The 19,119-nt window shown below is 54.9% G+C and overlaps 1 protein-coding gene across 7 annotated transcripts in view; it reads right to left on the reverse strand.

Moving 5' to 3' along the window:
* The window catches only part of SLC29A1 (solute carrier family 29 member 1 (Augustine blood group)), a 34,237-nt gene that overhangs the window by 12,834 nt on the left and 2,284 nt on the right, over positions 1 to 19,119 (reverse strand). The window contains exons 1-3 of one of the 7 annotated variants that reach the window (XM_018085273.2): positions 18,852 to 19,077; positions 15,089 to 15,243; positions 12,573 to 13,247 (exon numbers count right to left, since the gene is read on the reverse strand). The exons of 1 other annotated variant lie outside the window; for it this stretch is intronic. The gene's annotated coding sequence lies outside the window, so the exon portion shown is untranslated. Of the gene's footprint in view, positions 1 to 280; positions 303 to 1,035; positions 1,176 to 10,291; positions 10,332 to 12,572; positions 13,248 to 15,088; positions 15,244 to 18,851; positions 19,078 to 19,119 lie in introns of those variants that run through there. 5 more of the 7 variants (XM_018085275.2, XM_018085274.2, XM_018085277.1 and 2 more) reach the window with 5 other exon arrangements.

A 19,119-nucleotide genomic window follows, 5' to 3' on the forward strand; every position in this document is an offset into this window, starting at 1 on the left:
TGAGCTGATAGCACTTCCTATTATTCTACTCCTTTCTGCCTCTCAGGAAACAGCCTTGCGGTGCCATCTGCTCCCCCAGCACTGCCCCACGCCTGCATCCTGAGGGGGCTTAGCAGGGGAGCAGGAAGGGGGTATTTCTGCCTTCTCCCTTCCCTTGCTGTTTACAGACAAACTCCTCTGCATTCCCAGAGCTTGGCCAATGAAAAACAAACCTCCTGCAAGGCACCCTGTGCCGCACCCTCACCCCACACAGTGAGGGTCCCTGGACAACATTTCTGACCTGCTTCACCTGGTTCTCTTCAGTTCTCCACAGGCAAAAGGAGAGGCAGCTCTAGACCCCCTCTGCCTTCAGGCTTGCAGCGCTAGCAGCCACCACGCAAACACCTCACAGAGCAGAAGCTGCAGATACTGACCCCACTCCCAGCACCCGCTGTTATCTCGGCTGCCGGCTGGCGGGGGGGAGCACTGAGCCCTGCGGTGTGTTTTGAACTGCACACACCAGCCGGCTGCAAAGTCCCTTATCTAGAGAGTTCAAGGAGCCCTGAGAGGCTCCCTGGGGGCCCTTGCCCCCAGCAGGTAAAGCGATCTGGCTGGGCAGCAAATTCCCTAGGGCCTGCTGAGACTCCAGTACTGTCCCGAAGGGCATCCCACCAGGGAAAGGGCAGTGGTGGGGCAGAGCCAGTCCTAAAACTACCCCAGGTGACGCAGCTGGGACTCTTCCAACCACTACTGAGCCCCATGAAGCCCTGGGTATCCACATCCCCAGCGGGGCTGCTGAGTGGGTTTCCAGCCTTGACAAATCACTGGCGAAACACCATTGAGAGGTCCTTAGCAATGGTAGGCCCACAATGAACCCACACACCTCTCTCCTCACCACATGGCGAGTGCCCAAGCCCAGGTACAACTTCGTACTTGGCCAGAGAAAACCCCTCCAGGCACCCACACAATCTCCCTGGAGCAGAGATGGGTTCTCCTGCCCAGTGTCCCATCAAACGCTTGCAGGGGGACATTGTAATGTAACAGCAAGAAGCTTACCAGAAGGGCAGGGTGATCCCAACCCCTTGCTCCTGGTCACTTCAGGCCACAGGACTACAGGGATGATGCATCCTTGGGAGAGGCAGGAAAAGCCCTGCAAGCTGCCTGTTCCAAGGCCGGTGGTTTGGAGGTACAGGAGGAGATACAGTGCCTGGGGCAGGAAGCAGGGGGGCAGGAGCTAAGGGAGGGACATCATTTCTGAGCAGGCGTCAGAGGAGGAGAGATAAGTTAATCTCAGGAGACTGTTTGCAGAGACAGGATTCACAGGGGCTCTTCTGAGAAGCTGTTTTCCTTGATGGCACCCACTCAGGCCACTCTTCCCAGGGAAGAAGACTGTCCCCTCCAAGCCACAACCCTGAGCTGCTTCTTGGGAGGCATATTTTTCTAGGGCTAGGTTCAGACTCAGTTTGTTGGAAATTTAGAAAAATGAAAACCCTTTCTCCCAAGGGCAGAGGGAGGGATTTGCTCAGGCCAGTGCAGCTGCAAAACCTCCAAACCCAGACACAAACTACCTCCAGGACCTGGACAGTGCTTCCAGACAGCTTTCAGCACCTCCAGGAGCTGCAGGGAGATGGGGAGGGGCAGAGGGTGATGCACTTCGGGCATGCACAGAAGCTCACACCAAGCTCTCAACACCTGGCCATGGCTTCCCGTGGGACCACCATGGACCTGGGGAGAGCCCAGGGATGCCTCACTCCAGACCTTCATGCTCTCCCGGCATCCTCTGCAGCAGGCAGAGCCTCACAGCCCATGTCCACAGGACTGGTCCAAGCCCCCCAGGGGTCCAGTGGCCAGTGGAGGTGCTGCCCAGGGGCCACAGGGAGGGGAGTGCTGCAGAAAGGGGTGCTCCCCCGGGATTGACCTGGGGGCTGCAGTGGGAAGGACAATGGCAGGAAGCTATGTTTCCGCTTCCAAATGGAGAAAACCTTACAGGACCCCTGTGGAGAACAACTGGACAGCTTTAATGTAAAAATCAGCTGGGAGCACAAGGAGCAGCCAGAGGCAGCCTCAAGTTGGGAGCGGGTCCTCCTTGCACAGAGGAACCTGGGGCTTGATGCAGTGGTGGCACAGGCCCACCAAATGCCAGGACAGCCATGCACAGAAGATAAAAGCAATCCCAATCATGCCACAGCAGAAGGCGCAGTTCTGGCTCCTGCCTGCCTGCCTGCAGCCTGCCTCTCCAACAGGCAGGTGACATGCCTTATTTTCACCCAGTCAGGTGGGAAGAGGGATGCTCTCTGATGGGCTGGGGCAGAGTTCAGGTAAGACCCCCAGGGGCATGGCTGTCTGATGCACCTCTTTTGCTTTAGTACTTTCCCCCAGTCAATTCAAGCTTGCTCAAGAGGAATCCCTGCCTATGTCTGTACAGATGGTATCTCAGTCGGCCACACCTTGGGCAGCAGCTAAAGCACGTCAGAGGGATGAGCTGAGCCTACAGGACCATGTCCCCATTTCCCCCTCATGTCTGCAGCTGAGGAGTGAAGGTGAGACACCTAAAGAGAAAGCACACAACAAAACAGGATGAGAGCAAAACAGCTCATAGCCAGACAAGTCTGAAGATAAGGACTCGGTGAATGCATGTGAAAAAAACCCAGCAGATAGAGAACCATGGCCAAGGAATGAAAGAGGAGTAATATATGTTTCTCCATACCCTGCCTTCTCCTGGGCTTGGGAGGGAAGGGCTTTATCTATCAGCAACACATGACTACCCCAAGGTCACTGCTTGGGGAGCAGTACTGCAGGGGGAGAGCAGGGCTGCAGGAGGACACCTGCCACTGGTGGCCACTAGGGTGCTGGGATGTAGAGTGAAGATGATTCCTCCATCATTGCTTTGTGTTCTCGGCCCCAGGACTGACCTCAGAGCTGGCAGACCCAGGAAGGAGTCACGCCAGGAACGACATAAGGGAGCTGAGCATGAAGAAACCTGCAGTTGAGGGTCTGAAGGAGAAGGATGGGGACAGCTTACATTCCAGCCAGGAGGTCCTCAAAACAGTCCTGCAGTGAGAGGCAAGACAGGAGGGGCTGTGAAATTATTGGTAAGTTCAAAAGTCCCTGTAAATTCTTCCCCAAACTATGCAGGGAGGCCCTCCATGCAGAGCCCTTGACAGAGGAGGCTTAGAGGGCTCAGTTTAACCACTCTCCAACCCCAAATGCCACTCTTTTCCTCAGGAGAATCTGAGTCCAGGACTCACTCACTCATCCCCAAACAGTGATGCTTTCTGGAAGGGCAGGAAAAGCTGGTTGCCAACCAGCAGTAAGAATACCTGCTTGTAGCATCCCCCTGGCTACTGCCACCCAGCCACCTCCTGCACCTCACAGCATCTTCACCTCCCAGGAGAGAGGCTGTCCTTCCAGCTCCAGCTCCTTCCTATATGGAGCCAGATGCAAAGGCACGGAGCTGCCAGCTGGCAGGACCCTCAGCAGGCAAGAGCTACCCAAACCCAGTGGGAGCTGTTGAACTGCTGACCCCCAAGGGGGTGAGAGAGCATCCCCAGGGCTGGATGGAGCGAGCCTTGTCCCTGCACCCAGACGACCCAGCAGAGAAGGTCTACAGCAGGCTGCCAGCCCTGCTGGGGGACTGGCTCAAGGGCAGAGGTCATTTTGCCCCCCCCAGCTGCTTTTCAGAGGCTGGTCCAGGCTGCACAGCTGCTTCCAATTTAGTGGACGACAGAAGAGTGAAAACAGAGCCAGAACAACACAATCTTCCCCTGGTGTCACCACCTCCCCAGCTCCCACAATTTGGAGGGGCAATTCCTCCCAGCTGAGCAGCAGCCCCTGGGCAGAAGCTGGGACAGGCACACTGGGACCAACCACCACCAGCCTGCGGCAAGTCAAGGTTGTCTCCATCCTCTGCACGTCAGCTGTGCCTGGTGGCCAGGACAGAAATACATGGGCTATTTTGGGTCTCCGGAAACCAAAGTGGCCTTTCGCCTGTAGGCCAGCTCAGAACAGGGGCCCTGGCTGACCACTGCTTTTGCCATGAAATGTCTGCAGCCCTACTGAGAAAGGGGATGGTGAGCACAGAAGCAGGTTTTGGGACCCATCGCCGTCCAACGTGGTCTCTGCCAGCCGCCTGTCCTGCCAAGATCCTGCTCACTGCCTGGACAGCCACAGCATCTCGCAAACTCCAAACAGACTTCAGCTGTTAAATGCAGCTATTTCACAATGGATAAAATAGCTCTGCTCCAGGAAACAGGAGTGTCTGTCACCCCCACACCTCAAAAACTCTCTTTATCCCAGCCAGGGGGCACTCCACAATCCCCAGAAACAAATGGAGGCAGAAGGGACGGATGTCCTATCTAGGTTTGCTTGTGCCACATGCCCAATTCCAGTCACTTCCAAAGCTACAGCCATCTCCTAACAGTGGGGTAAAGCTGTCCTAGAAGTCCCAGGAGTTGGAGGGACTTGAGGAGCCACACACACTTGTACGTTTCCCAGCTGATTTTAAATTGGGCTAAGGGGAAGATGCTGCCTGCTGAGAGCTGGGTTTGCCATATCCCTGGTCTATGCAGACACAGAAGAGCTGTGTGGGCAGCACACTGTCTGTGGTCCAAGGAATGGAAAGCCAAGGAGGCAGCATGCCGTCAGTGGCATAGATCAAGCAAAGGACTTGGAGTAAACACCCAGGGCGTAAGCACCATCTCTGGCACCCTCTTCCCTCCTCCCTGAATAACTCAGCTTTCCCAAACAGCCTGGCAGAACTAAAGTCTCACATGTGGAGTCAAAGCAAGACTCGAGGCGGACACTTCCTTTGGAGCAAATAAGTCAGAACCTAAACCTCCCACCCTTGGCATTGGCCTTGGCTAAACCGTGGCAAACAGGAAAATCTTTATGTGAGTAGGATCAGGCAGAGAAAGCAAACAGGAGGTGGGGAGCTCACCGCTGTGTCTGCCCAAATCCCGTCAAAACAGAGTCTCCCACACAACCAACAATTATGAGCTAAACCACAAGTCAGGAAAGAGCAAGTCACATTCCCCCCAAATCCCAGCCTGTGCTGCTACATCTGCGCAACCAGCCACCGCCCAGCGTGCCCCAGCTATGATATCCCAGCCTGCCTGGGACTGTGACCATCCTCAGGGATGCCTCAGGGAAGCACAGAGAACTCTGAATGAGAGCCACCGAGTGCTCTGCTCATGTGGAAATAGCGCTTTGCAGCCACCGACATTGGCTAGCAGACTCCCCCAGCCTCCCAGCCTCTCCCAGGGTAGTGTGGGGAGCAGAGGAGATGAGGGCAGCTCTAGATGCCCTGCTGGGAGACTTGAGGTTACCGTACCCCTGTTGAGATGGGCTGGCCATCCGGCAAGATGTCCTGTCAGGGCTTACCTGTGTGTCTTACCACACTGGGATGCTGATGCACTCCCACAGTGATGCTGGGCAACAGGGAGCCCAGAGGCTGAGCCCTGCTGAAGCAATCCCTTCTGACACATTGCATCCCCCTAACAGCCACAAGGAAGAACGGGAGGGACAGCTGGTAGCAGAAAATCTGCATTTGTATATCGATGGTCAGGCTATTTGCTGATGTTGGGTTTTGTCTCAGGTTGAAGGCTCCACTTTTGAAGCAAGCCCAGCTGCAGAAGCCAGGCAGGGGGAGTGTGGTGCTCTTCAGCCGCTCTCTCACCGCCCTCCCCGCAAGGCATGGATTCTGCCTTGCATCACCTGGGCACCCCACACCCGCTGCCTCCAGGAATGCACTGGCAGATCAATGTCCTGATGTGGTTCACCATGCAGACACACCTGCCTTGTGTTGCCATGAGTAGTGGGTGTGAAGACGGGAAGGAGAAGCTGAAGGGTAGGGTGGATCACTTCATAATAGCTTCATTGTGCTGCCGTTGGTCTGCCTCCTCCTGTGGTTAATGGATAACCTTCCCACTCTCTTCAGACCGCCACGGAGACCCACCCAATCCTGCCATCCTGAGCCACAGCCCGACACCTACAAACTCTGATGGGCTGAAAGCACCACATGTCCTGTGTGCATCCTGCAGCAGTGGGCTCCCTGTGGGGCAGAGATCCAGTCCATCAGGGAATTGCCTCCAGTTTGGTCCTGAGACCAGGCAAAGACAAGGCCTACTGCAGGCAGAGCAGGCAAGGCAGATAAGGCTGGCATCTCCTTCAACCCTGAGCCTTGGCCAGGACTCAGAAGTGAGACATGCCACCAGTCCCTCTTACCTTCCTGAACTGTTCTCCAGGGGTTATCCCCAAGCCTAGAACAGGGGAGCTCCTCTCATGAGGGTTTCCCAAGACCATGAGCAAACCTGTAGCAAAACTCCAAAGCCCTCACTGTCTTGAGCCAGGTGAGCTAGGCCTCAGCTGCAGGTATAAATTGTCTCCCTGTCCCTGCATGGTATCAGTGGGTGGCTGTGCTAGGCATGATGAACCAGGCAGGAGTGAGAACCATGTTGGGAGCCACAGCTTGGGCAGCAGCGGGAGAAGCCAAGCAGGGTGGCCCAGGCAGGATGCCCCTCTTCCCAGCAGCCTTGCAAGAGACTGGTGCCATTTCAGTGTCAGTCTGGGGGTGCAGGTACACATTCAGGTTGATGGCTTGCCCTCATCACAGCAAGGCTGATGACACAGCCCTGCTGCTGTGACTGAGCCTCAGTATGTGGCAGGAGCAGGCTGCTCACTGGGTAGGAGGCTGATTGCGTGTCCCTCTGGTCCTGCCGCTCCACTCCACCCAGCCACATCACTCCCTGCTCTTCACCTCCAGCCCCTGCCTGCCTCCTCCCTCTGCAGCTTCCTGGTCTGCTCACTCCATGAATTTCCAGCTGGAAATTTCACAGTGAGGTGCCTTCCTATCAGACAAGTCCTAAGTGAACTGAACTAAAGCAAATCTCACTGGCAGTCCTGTGGTGGGAAGAAGGCAAGAAGGCTCTGTGGAAATCTGCCTGATTTCCTGTTGACTTCTTCTGCATGAGCCAGCAGGCAGGCAAAAGGTCTCTGCTCCCCTTTGGCCTCAAGGAAAGCCAGTCTCCTGGAGATGAAGCCTCACCATCCTTACCCACATCTTAACCAAGAGACTGAAAAAGAACCTTGAGCACTGCACCCAGAATGCCAGGCTCACCAATTTGTGTCACAGTCAGCGCATGACAGCTACATATACCCAGAGATCTGAGCCTCCCCTTTCTTGGGGATCAGTGAGACCTGGGAAAGCCTGCTTCAAGCCAGAGCAGGACCAAAAGGTCAAAACAGTGATGTTCTTCACACCACCACCATTACCAATGAAGTTATAAAGGACTATTGGTGTTATTCCTACACAACAGTTTCCCTTGTCTCATGGGAGCGACAACCCTTCAACATATTCCTCATGCAGCATCACAGCTCCACTCCCATATGGGGACCCCAGAGCCAATCTACAGCCTCCAAACCAGGTCTGCAGAATCTAGAGTGGAAGATGGGGTGCAGTATTGTGCTGCAGCCTCAGCTGAGGCACCGTAGTTCCTCCAGACTACACATCCTGATGTAACCAAACCCACCCAGGGCCTGCCCCTCTGCACACTTCTTTCCCCATCCCATATCTTGCATACTGTTAACCTAAGAAAAAATTAGTCTGTATCACACTGCTTAATCAAATCCTAATAGCTGTGTGGCTGGTAAAAGTCTGACTCCTGCCCACCTGCAAATGTGTGTCGCTCACTCTGCATTGTGCTTTGTGCCTCAGCTTGCTGGCAGCTGAGTACGAGTTAGCAGGGAGATATGACTCCAAGAGCTGGCAGTCCTGCAGCCCCAACAGTGCAGTGCTGGGCTGGCAGATGCCTCAGGACATAGGTTGGTGCTGGGGAGGCTCAGGAAGGTGCAGGCAAGTAAGCAAGGTTTACACCATGGAGTCAGTATGGAGCTGGCAAGGACCACAGGCAAATAGCACTCTGCTGATGAGAGCAGGGGTTGCAGCTTCTTTAACACTTGCCAAAGGCCGGGATGTTACATTGAACAAAACCAACTAAGATCTGCCTGTGTTCCAGAGAAAGCACCAGAAGCTGTTTGCTGGCTTCCTAAAGCTGGTGCCTTCCCATCTGGACAGGGCATGCAGGTGGTCCTGGGCTTCCTCTGTCCCAGTGAGCTGGTCCCCAAGCCCTGTCTCTGCAAGGGGAGCTGGGAATTAAGCCAGGCAGAGTAAGGAAGGTGTAGCACGGGAGTGGGTGAACGGGTGCCTTGTCCTCCGCACCCTGGCTTACCCCCAGACCACAGCAAGGAGAGAGACAGGTCATGCCAGGGCAAGAACAAAGCCCATGGCTCATCTTCAAAGAGGAAGAGGTTCAATAATACCTCCCAGCCCAAGATAATGAGAGGAGGGATGCCATGCTGGAGAATTGATGGCAGTAGTTAATTACACAGCTTGGTGAGGAATGGAGAAAAGGAACTGCAGGATGGAGGTGCCATACTGCCCTATGTGCTGGCACTACATTTGCTGATTCAAGCTGAAGTGAATTTCTTCAGCCTCTTCACTCCAGGTACCTGGCATAGTGTAGGCTCCCACCTCTCGTCTGCACTAGCTGCAGAAGGAACAGCCACGCAGCAAACCATCCTCTGAGGCCAATGCTACAGCCCTCAGTGCTGAACAGAAAGTGCCTTTGCTCTGTGGAGACCTTTTTGGTGAGCCAAGAGCAAGCCTATCTGTCTTTTCCAGCAAAAGGCAATGGCTGGAGCAGGAGTGCTTTGGAGGGCACACTGGACTGACACTATCAATGACCCATGAGCTGCACTCAGACAACCAGTGTACCCAAGAGAAAAGCATCCCTGCATAGTCACATCCTGAGATAGCTTTGTAGCGAAGGCAGGCTTGAAGGAGCCTGAGGCTGCCCAGCCGGGGCTGGCGAAAGGAAACAATGCCACCAAGCTGGGATGAGGTGCAGAAGGGGAGTGGGATTTCCCGTGTCGGCATTCATAGAAGTCCCTCAATTGTGTCTGCTCACAACAGGCAACTGAGGGGCCGGTTGACTGCTTCCTGCTTTGGAGCAGCCGGGAAGCACATCCAGCTGTGGCCAACAGCTGCACAAATTCCTCCTGCAGCCCCTAGCCTTGGGGATCAAGGATACAGTCTTACTTGTCTGCGATCCCACAGCTCTAGGGCTTGGCCGCTGTTGCCTTCCCACACAGCCCACAGTTCCACAGCCCATTCCCAAGAGGCAGATGGGAATGCAGTGAGTATAGGCACGGATGGCGTTAGTTTGCCAGTATTAGCACCTAACACGGGTGTGACGCTCAGATTTAACTATGGGGTGGGGAGGACAGCACAAAAGGGCTCTACAGGAGTTCTTGGCACTCGTGCCTGGACCAGGCTTTCCATCAGCGTTGATGGTTTGCTCAGAAATGGAAAGAAACTCATTCACTGAAATCTTCCATAGCATCCCAGAGCTAACGGGAGCATTTTCTTGAGCAGGACCTGGAGCAACCCAGGGCCAGCAGTTTTTCTGCCAGACAAGGAGGCTCTGCCCCGCTTCTCGCACAACAGCACATGGTACCCTGCCCCCGCACCTGCCAGCGGGTCCTCACAATATCTGCCGACTGCGGCATGCTGGCAGACACCGTCGTGCACATGGGCGAGAGCTCGGCAGGGATGTGCATTTCTGCAGCCGGAGGACCGCCGCACACACCCCTTGGAAAAGCCCAGCGTCCCAGGTATCAAAGCATCACTGCACTTGGCATCCCCAGAGCCCCATGCTGGACGCTCCACTTCGCATCCCCAAAACCACATGCTCTCCCTGCAGCAGTAACTATGAAAGGGGATTTGGAGTTGCCGTTCAAGGTAGCAAGGAAGAAAATCCTCCGTCCCAAAAAGCAGCATCTAAGCATCATACCCGCACACCCCCACTTCCGAGCGCGAATTGCCCGCCGCCTTCCCCCACGCTCTGGCGCCGGGTCTGAGACTGGAACACCCGCCCGCTCCTCGAGGCGTCCCGGAGAGGAACCACGCACCCGGCAGCTTCGAAAATCCGCGAGGAGCCTCGGAGGGAAGTCGGGATGGCCAAAAGCTCGGCGGCGACTTTGAGCCAATACCTTGAACGCGGGCGCCTACCGCTGCCCCCCGCTGCCTGCCGGCTTCCGGGCCTTCTGTCCCGGTCGGATGGAAAACCACCGCCTCCCTCCCGCTCTGTAAACTCCTCCTCCGCTTTTTGCCGCCTCAGTGCCACGCGGTCCCCGCGTGGAGAGGCGGATTTTCCGGACTCCCGCCCCCTCCCGTTCCCCTCGCCCCTGGAGAGAAAGGTAAGAGGAAACCGCGACCCCTGCACGGGCAGCCGTGCGCGCCTCAGGCTGAACCCACCTGCGCCGCGCTCTCTGCACCGCCCCGCGTTCTGCTGCCGTCCCTTCTCCCGGCTTTGCCCGCCCCTGGCTCCCCCCCTTTCCGCGCCTACCGTGTCTCCACGCCCCGCAGCTGGCGGGAAACCCCCCGGCAGCTACCGAACCCTCCCCTCCGTAACTCCGGAGCTGCACCCAGGGACGGATTTGCGTTAATATCTTAGGCATTAGTAAATATTAAAGCTCTAAAGGAGCTATGCATTAAATCATGGCTCTAACTGGAGTGTGAACTGGCCCTATTTGCCAGGTCCCTCTCTTGTCCCCCATGCTGCGTTCTAATCCAGACAAAAACCCTCTGCTGGCAATCACCACTTAAGGGTGTAGTATGTATACATATATATATGTATACGTATATGTGTATGGATGGGTGTATATATACACACATATGCATACACACACGTATATAAATATATATGTGTACACACACCTATACACACATACGTACATGTGTGTATATACATATGTATATATGTAAAACTGTCTTGAATTAGCGATCTAGTGGGTGACATCCTTGCCCATGGCAGGCGGATTGGAACTAGGTGATCTTTAAGGTCCCTTCCAACCCAAACCATTCTGTGATTCTATGAGTAGGATTACAGACAGCCTTTTTCGATGCGTACTCGGGGCGGCACTACCAGGATGGCAGGCAATGTGTAGAGCCCTCTGATACTTAACAATTCCCCTGTATTCAGAGGATATAAATACCATGTGTATGCAATATCCAAAGGGCAGGCACGAATTCTAAGATATGCTTTTTAAAGTTGCCGTCTCCAGGCTCCTATCAGTCTGGAATAGATATCTACTCTCCGCTGTGATAAAAACCTGTTGTTTCGCTTAAGTGTGGACGTGCAGGAGTCCTTTGTCCAGGGTACTTTGTCCCCCAGCAAAGGGAAGTGCACCGAGTGCACCTGAATTCAAGTTCATATCTGTGCAGTTAAAACAGCCACAGAAACATTTTTTTTATAAAGCTGGATGTTTAAAGGTTCCTCCACCAGGAACACAGGGCCCTCCTGGCTCTCTCCATTCACCTCTGCTGTGCGGCCACAGGCAGCAACACCAGGAAGTCCCTGCAGCAGCTTTGACCATGAAAACACTTGTTCCATTAATAAACAATCTCGGAAAATTCTCTGCAGATGGCGATCAGTTTGGGTTAGAAATTAAAACCAGAAGTTAAAACACTCCCGAAAGCTCTGGCAGATTCCCATCCTCACGATCTTTCAGCGCAATGATCTCTAACACACGTCTCCCTGCAGAATCCAAGCACCAAGCTTGTATTTTAAGACAGACCTACAAAACATTGCCACATAAGCAAAAAGTCCTTAAGGTCCAAGAAAAAGGCAATGGGAACAGGGCTGAGACAGCTACCAATGCTTTCTGAGCTGCAACCATGACACTGCAGAGTGTCACCCTCAGGAAGAGACCTCTTCACTGCTCTGCTTGGTAACAGACTCTGCAGCTGGATCTCTCCCACTGTGCTTCTGGTAGATATTTGTCGTGGGCTTCTGGAATCAGCAGGGTGCATTAAAAACATGAAGTGAGCACCAGAAATGTTGTCAGACAGTAAGACAGGAGGCTCTTTTCTTAAATGTAAGATTCATATCAGATAAAATTAAATTTAAAAGCTCTCATCTCCAATTAAAGCTCCTTCTGAGTCCCCCAGGCAATGATGGATGCAAGCCCTGGGCCTGCCTTTCCTCAGCCCATTTTTCCTAAGCCATTCTGATCTGGAAGGTCTTCTAGTTAAGCTGCAACAGAGACAAAACCTCTCCTCTGTCCACTCGCCTCACCTTGTCTCTACTCTCCCACCTCCTATCTCCTCTCTCCTCTGCAAAAACCAAATAGAAAAGCAAGGTTGCCTGCTTCAGCATGTCTCACGTCACCTCCTCTCTAGCTTTGACATGTACCACACTGTCACCCACAGAGGCCCTCAAGCCCCCTTGGCAGTCCCTGGGACATGGATGCCATGGCACCTTGGGCCCCATGTTTCTCCTCGGGATGTCCACACTTGCTGCTTAGCAGCATGAGCTAAAATTTGAGCATCTCTATAATTTTATTTTTCTACATAAGTTCCAACTTTAGAACAGGCTAAAAGCTATGAGAACAAATTACCCCAGGAACTTGAGCACAGGGTCCAGAGTGGTGGTGCCCAGCCAAAGTGCCACTGTGCTTTCAGAAACCAGGACAAGGCTCTGCATCATTATAGCCTCAGATCCTATCCCTGGGAGGAGAAACACCACAAAATTTACCTTTGAGTAGATAATTCCAGGAAGTCTCCACTTCAGGACAGGGTGGGTGTAGCCACTGCCTCACCCCAGGCTTTCAGCAGCAGGGTGCATAGCACTTACCATCACCAAAGTACGGGATTAAATGTTCTCTAATTCACAGCTCTGGTCCTGTCTGCACAGCGGTTCCCCCAAGCACTGGAATCAACATCCCTCAATAGAGATGTCTCTCACTGGAGACAGGGGGTTTGAAATCCATTAGCACTGAACAGAGTCTCAGCCACCAGTGACCGCAGGCAGACAGGAGGCCAGCAGATGGACCCGAGGGGAGGCTGGAGAAAGGCAGCTTCCAGCTCTTAAGTACAGCACGGGCTGCCGGCTGCTTCTCTGCACAGACCTGCGTGCCCACCCACCACTGACTTGCAGGACAGGGTTTAATGATGTCTTCTTTCAGGCAAGCGGGAGACCAGGAGTGAGCAAGACACTGTGGGGTGAGGAAGGCTAAGGCTGGAAGAGCGTGAGTGTCCTTTGAAATCCAACCCTGGCTGGTGCAGGACAGTAGACATCTCGCTCAAGGTTCTCTTCTCAGGAGAGGCACTTCAGCCCCTCGGGGAGCATGTCTGCTCTCAAGAGCAATGCAGGTCCTTGGGCTGTGTAATGCCAATGGCAGCATGCAGTCGCAGGGGGCAGACACCTCCTCTGCAAGGGAAGGTAACAAATCGCACAGCCAGTGACAACTCATTTATTGCCCCACTAACACAAGCCCTTGCTGCAGGGCCAAGCTGCCTTGCTTCATCTTGATGAAGTGTGTTGCCTTTGCAAAGCCCTCTGCTCCCAAGTGACTCTCATGTTATCATCTTCACCTCTGTGTGTACAAAAACAAACCTCCTAGAAGAAACAAACAGCTACAAAAACAGTTTCTGCTCCGAAACTGGAAACAGCTGTGCTTTGCCCAGCACTGGTACTGGGCCCACCACTGTACAGGACACACAGCTAGATGTTTCTCCCCTGTGTAATTTGGGCAAGGAGAAAAGGCAGCCTTGAGTGGGGCCCGGGGACTTGCATTCCCACCCTCTCCATCTCCAAAACAGCAACATGGTGCCAAAACGCTGCTGCTGTTGGCAGATTGCTGTGCTCCCCAGAGTAAAGGGAGAAGGCAAAGCCCTGCTTTCCGGGAGGACGGCAGCCAGCAAAGCCTCTCCCTTACATAAGACTGGGAGTCCCACGGACATGCTTCCCAGGACATGTTGATGGGGCTCAAGCTGCCCAGCCCTTTGAGTTTTCTTCGGAGACCTCAAACGTGCGCTGCAGGAACTGCGTTGCTGTCACCTGGAGCCCACAGCTAGTTTGTAACTGGCAGAACAAACAGGCCAAGTGCTAAAGTGCTCTCCCTTCAAAGACACTTGCTGCCAAACCTTTCACAAAAGCTGCTTCCCCCCCTCCCCCTTGTAGCAATTGCTTGCTTTAACTAAGCTATGAAATCCAAAAGGGGAAAACAAACAAACAGCTGGTTTTGAAAGCAAGAGCAAAAAGGGAGATTTATTCCAGGCAGTGGATAAAGCATCACATGAGCTAAAGGAATATTTTCGGTGCCTCTTGGGCAATATTTGAGTTTTAGACCCTGAGGAGCTAGCCAGCATTTGCAGGCACTTAGTGTTTCCAGAATCCTTTACACTTGGCACCCACGTCGACCGTTTTCCTTGGAGATTTGCAAGCACTTTGCAACCATACATTAATTAACCCACCATCCCTCCTCTGCAGTGAAATTTCCTTTTCCCTCTAATGTGCCTGTGCCAGAGGCAAGGGAAACTGAGGCATGGCTAGGCCATCGACCTGCAGCAGGGCTTAGGTCAGGGGCTACATGCTGTCCAGTTCTCCTTTGCATTGCAAAACATCCTTCCCTTTGCATGCATGACCCACAGAAGCAGCATTTCCCTACATCGGGTGCTGCCCACACCATTTTGGAGGGAGGCATGGACAACTCAGCTCAGAGAGCCTCTGCGCCATGGAGCAGAGAAACAGAGAGCCAGTGTGTTTAAAAGGCAGGGCAGGCAGGCAGGAGTGGAGTGGCAAGCAGATTAGCAGCTGTGTCTGATTCTCTGCACGTGTGACAAGGCAGCAGGGCACAGCCATATTGGGAAAGGGGGAGAAGGGGGCATTTTAATCGGTCACATGGAGGGAAACACAGAAGATGCTGGACCTCTGTCAAGTGCCAGCAGGTTATTAACCTATTAGCCAATGGGGTAAAAAACCACTACAGGCTCCTGTGAATCCAGTTATAATGAGACTACAATGATCCTGGATTCTTTGATAGTCAAAAAAAGCATCTCAGCCTGTTGCCAAGATCAGCGAATGGCTCAGGGACTATTCTAGTTTGGCTGTTTCCTTGCTGGTCCTGGCTGAAGAGCTGCTGGCAGACCCTTTTTGAGGGTGGGTGTTCTCTGGCTGCTGCTTGCAGGACTCCTGATAGTTACCCCCCAGGATTTTGGTGCCCTGCCCTGTGTTTCAGGATGAGGTGGCAGGGCAGAGGTGATTCTCACCTGATGGCCTGAGCCTGGCTGGGAAAGGAGTGGGCTGCAATACCCTCCTGAGCTCTGCCTGTGGCACAGATATCCAGCTGGCACCTCACCGCTTGCAGGGAGCCACGCAGACCTTCAGCACCCCATCGTCCCTCTGCTTCCTCACGCAACCCGACCTGCCGGGATAAAGTTAGGCAGCTGCCTGTGATTTCTTTATTACTGGGCTGAGGGCAGCAGGAGCTTGCTGCCAGTAGAGGAGCAGCCCCGGGTGAAAACCTGTAAGGAGAGGCAGGGGAGAGGGAGGCACCTGTTGCCAATCAGCCCCCCCACCTCCCCATGCTAAGCATCCTCCCCATGCTGGTAGCACTGAGATGCAATGGGGTGACACTGCTACTCCTGAAGCACTCACAGCTCCAGTGAGCAAACAGCCTGGAGACATGATAAGGAAGGGCCTCCATTGAGCGCGCCTCCAGCCCGGTGGCGGTGGCAGGGCCACGGGTGTTTTCCAGCTGGGCAGGCAGAAACAAAACCCATTGTCCCCTGATTCCACACAGCTCAGTAAGGGGCCGGGGTGCCCAGAGGGCTCCTGGGGCCTGGCATGGACAATGGGGTCCAGTTAAATTCCAGCCCCCTCTCAGGCTGCTGAAGGAGGTGGTGGGAGTTCCTGGTGCCCAATGGAGCAGCATCATCTTTGGGACATGGGGCATCTCCCAGCTGGCAGGCTAGGGACACACAAGCCACCCTGCCCAAGCCACTGCTGAGGGTCTCCCACTCCCACCACCTCCTGGGTGCAATCCTCCCCAGAGCAATCCCTCTATCCTTCATCCCCACTCCTCTGTCTCCCTCCCTGTACTGCTGCTGCCCTCTCCTGAGCCCCAGCTACCCATTTGCTGACTCCTACAAGCATGAAAGCAGTAAATACTGCCTAATGACACCAATTAGCTGTGAAGTTGCTTTGTGGCTAGTTATTGAGTGACAGCCACCAGCCAAAGGTAAAATGTTACTCTACAGCACACAGTTTCCACCTGCCAGGGCCCGAGCTGAGGCCTGAGTAAACTCAAAACACACAGGCCAGGCTCCCAATCGTACCAGAGGAGACAGGCAGGAACACTCTGTGGCATTCAGAAATGGTAGTCCTGGGGCACAGGCCACTCCAAGCACCAGTGTCACTCTGTCATGGTGTCACACCAGGTCTCCTTGGCAGAGGATGGAACTGGTGTGGGCAGAGGGACCCACATTATAGTCAAGGTCATCTGGCCCATTGAAGCAGTGCCGGGGGCACATCCTGCTCCTTAGCTGGCAGCACCAGTCTCCCACGACAGAGCACAGCCATTAAGGAAGGAGCTGGCTGGCACTCAGCCACACTCGTAAAACACCACAGGGGAGCTGTGGGCTGCTGGGAATGAGGGAACCTGGCCAGAGGAAGAGGGATAGCAGCCACTGTGTGGTCCTGTTACCCCAGTCTGCAAAGCCCATCCACACCCCAGTGGAGCACGGTGCCCAGCAGCTCCCTGGATCTCATCTAAAAGGCAGAAGATTACTTTCTGGAGGATGGGTGAATCCCAGGCTCAAAGGATAGCCTGAAGCCATGGCTCCCCATCAGCCTTCCCAAGGCACCTTGGTGGCAGCAGGCAGAGCCATGCTCCGGCTGTCAGAGAGTGCTGCTGCAGCTGGTGGCTGCCCATCCCGCGTGGCAGTGCAGGGCCAAGGCACCTGCCTGTTCTCCCATCCAGCCTGCTCCCTGGGCAGGCTCTGTGGCCACTGGCACCACGGGGACTATGGCACATGGCCACCTGCAGAGACAAGGGCTCCAAACACAGGCCCAGGAACTCTCACAGCCATGCCAGCCCCGTGTCTGTCCCTGGCCCGACAGTTGCTGGCTGGAGTGGAGGAATTCCGCTCTGTGCAAACGTCTGGCAGGGCTGACTAAATCCTGTCTGGAGACTAAGCCCATCCTGTCATGCTTTCCCCCTTGGGCAAATCAGCAGCAGAGCTGTGGCTGAATGCTCCCAAACATCCTACAGAGAGGTCTCCAGGAAGGCCCTTTCCCACAGCTTCCAACAGTACCAGCCGTTCATCATTTCCTCTCCTTGCTAGTCATACTTCCACGGATTCCCAAGCCGAGACATGGCCCCCAGGCCATCCGGCAGAACACAGCCATTGGACATCAAAAGAGCGGGCCGAACCCAAGACAAGCGGCCCATCTGTAGCGGATCATCCAAGTACCACTGGGACCGCCCTCTCTCCCTTCCTCAGCCCCTCTGCAAAGCTGAGTGTCCACCCGTGGGCAGAGGATGCTCTAACACGGACCAGGAAGGAGGGAACCCCCGGGGGGTCCTGCACTCCTTAGGCGTGAGGCTGGGAAACACTGCCGGGAGCCTGCAGTGCCCCGTGCTCACGCTGCAGGGGGAGCCCGTCAGAGTTCGGCTGTCCCCTGAGGGGGGGAGGTTCTGGCTCCTGGCCCCCTCCCGTTCTCGCTGCAGAGCTGCCCGACCCCCGAGGGCTCTGCGGGGACCCCCGAGGGCTCTGCGGGGACCCCCGAGGGCTCTGCGGGGACCCCCGAGGGCTCTGCGGGGGCCCTCGCACCCACCGTGCCCCTGCTGCCCCCTGCCGGCGGCGCGGGGCAGCCGTGGGCCCCCTCCCCTCCCGTGACCGGCCAGCACGGGGAGCCCACGGGGAAGGAATTAGCCGGCCCGCGGGCTTAAGCGGCTCCGCGGAATGCGGGAGGGAGTGTGGGAAAGCGGAGGGGGGCGGGGGGAAGGGCAGCAGTGGTGTTCTCCCAGCTGTGGGGAGCGGATGGCTGCTAGGAGAGGGTCCGGCATTCTGGGTAGGGAAGCATCCCACGCGACCCCTCGGGCTAGGGAAGGACGGGCACAGGCCCGAGCGCTGGGTTCACTGTGAGGATAAGGAGGCAGTGAGCTGCAGCAGGGGGATGGGGGCATCACCAGCACTGGGAGCCAAGTGAGCAAAGTGGGACAAGGCAACCCAAAGTGTGAGCTTGTTGTGTGTGCTGTGCTAACTTATGGGGGGAGTGGGGATGAGCGGGAGCCAGGAAATCTGGGAGTAAGCAGGGAAGTCTGAGGGCAGAAGCTCAAGCTGTTTGTTTGAAGGCGGTTTAAAGGAGCAAGGCAGAGTTTGCTTGTAGGTAACACACTGTGCAGAAGGGCGTGGATAATGTTAAGAAGCAGATTTCAGGGTCAGGGTGGATCACATGAAGATACAACACAGTGACAGTCACCCTGAACACAATACCTGTCCTGTAGGGCTGTGCTTGCTGCTCAGCTGTGGGCCACAGAGAAAGGGGTCCTGGCTACTCCTCTGAGAACTCTGAATTTTATAGGGATGGAATGGGATGGGGAAAGGCATGAGGTGCACCTCCTCAGCATAGCTTAGTTCTCAAAAGGCAGCTTGCCAGCTTCTTCCCTTGTCCTGGACTATAAGGCATCCAGGAGCGCCTTTGTACCACTGGCCAAGTGCTTCAGGGACAAGAGGGGTTCCTGTCACTACCTTTCCAGGGGCTCATGGCCTCAGCCTGACTCCATACTCAGCTGATAAGGACTCAGTCTCTGGGGAAACAGCTTGTTCTTCTAAGGCTGCTGCCTAGACACTGTAAATCTTTCTGGCAAGCCAGAAGACAAAAGTCAGCCCTGACTACAGTGGTGGCTGGCTTCCTAAAAAGACCCCCCTCTGAGGAGAAGCTGCAGACAACCTACTCCCTGTCTTCTGTACTCTCCCCACAGAATCTGCCACCTCCAGAGGGTGCAAGCAGATGGAAAAGTCTCACCTGGTTTTTGCTAGTGCTGTGTCCCGGGATTGAAGAGCTGGGAAGCTTCACAGCAGAGCTGAGCTGCTGTGCAGTGCCCAGCAGTACTGCTGCTGGTCCTGCTTTGTATCTGCAGTCATGATGGTGCTGGGCTCCCTGCAAAAAGCCAGGCTTCTCAAGAAGAAAAAGAGCTCCACAAAAGCCTAGCTTCCCAGAGAGCCCTGGAGTGGCTTGTTGCTGATGGTAGCTCAAGGGCTGCCTGCTCTGATGCAGGACAGGCTGCTCTGCC

The sequence above is a fragment of the Manacus vitellinus genome, unplaced genomic scaffold (genome assembly GCF_001715985.3).
Source record: "Manacus vitellinus isolate BGI_N305 unplaced genomic scaffold, ASM171598v3 scaffold_8_pilon, whole genome shotgun sequence".
Lineage (NCBI taxonomy): Eukaryota > Metazoa > Chordata > Aves > Passeriformes > Pipridae > Manacus > Manacus vitellinus.